At 43.3% G+C, this 1,298-nt stretch overlaps 1 protein-coding gene across 1 annotated transcript in view; it reads left to right on the forward strand.

The window, feature by feature from the left end:
- Positions 1 to 1,298, forward strand: part of LOC106869066 (Krueppel-like factor 6) — a 91,411-nt gene that overhangs the window by 26,379 nt on the left and 63,734 nt on the right. The window lies entirely within an intron of this gene.

Consider the following 1,298-nt stretch of genomic DNA (forward strand, 5'->3'; position numbering starts at 1 on the left):
TATCTTTTATTCTTTTACTTGTTTCAGTACCGCTGGAGCACCGCCTTAAAGCATTTTACTTGAAAAAAATCAACTCCAGGACTTATTCTTTGTAAGCCTAGTACTTATTCTATCAGTCACTTTGGCTGGACCACTAAGTTACAGGGACATAAACACACCTACATCAGTTGTCAAGCAATGGCAGGGAGACACACACACACACACACACACACACACACACACACATCTATACATATATGACAGGCTTTTTTCAGTTTCTGTCTACCAAATTCACTCACAAGGCTTTGGTTAGCCTGAAGCTATAGTAGAAAACATTTGCCCAAGGTGCCACACAGTGGGACTGAACCCGGAACATGTAGTTGGGAAGCCATGCATATATGTAGATAGTGAAAGGTAGATTGTTTGATGCTTGTATGTGAACAGCCATGCTACATGGTGGTGAAACATCGGCTCTGGCTGCTGAGGACATGCGTAGGTTTGAAAGAAATGAAGCTAGTATGCTTCGCTGGATGTGTAATGTCAGTGTGCCTGCCTGACAGAGTGTACGCATCTTAAGAAAAAAGTTGGGCATAAGAGTCATCAGATGTGGTGTACCATACTGTACTGGTATGGTCATGTGATGCATATGGATGAGAACAGCTGTGTGAAGAAGTGCTGAACTCTAATGGTGGAGGGAACCTATGAAAGAGGTAGACCCAGGAAGGCATGGGACAAAGTGGCGAAGCATGATTTTCAAACATTGGGCTTCATGGAGGCAATGACAAGTGACCGAGACCTCTGGCGATATGCTGTGCTTGATAAGTCCCATCAAGCCAAGTGAAATCATAGTTGTGGCCAATGCCAGTGTCATGTAACGTACATAAAAAGCACCCTTGAATGTTGGGTGATATGCTGTGCTTAAGAAGCCCCATCAAGTTAAGTAAAATCGTAGTCATGGCTGATGTCAATGTCATGTAACTGGCACCCATACTGGTGGTGTGTAAAAAGCACTGTTTGAACATTGGGCTTCATGTAGGCAGTGACAAGTGACCAAGACCTTTAGTGGTATACCGTGCTTGAAAAAACCTTTCAAGCCAAGTGAGATCATTGTCGTGGCCAATGCTGGTGTTGCGAAACTGGCATGTAAAAAGTACCCACAACATTATTGGAGTGGTTGGTGTTAGGAAGGGCATCCAGCTATATAAACTATGCCAATGAGATTTGAACCTGGTACAGCTCCCCAGCTTACCAGTTTTCAGTCAAATCATCTAACCCATGCCAGCATGGAAAATGGACGTTAAATGATGATGATATATATA

Source organism: Octopus bimaculoides, chromosome 8 (genome assembly GCF_001194135.2).
Source record: "Octopus bimaculoides isolate UCB-OBI-ISO-001 chromosome 8, ASM119413v2, whole genome shotgun sequence".
NCBI classification, from domain to species: domain Eukaryota; kingdom Metazoa; phylum Mollusca; class Cephalopoda; order Octopoda; family Octopodidae; genus Octopus; species Octopus bimaculoides.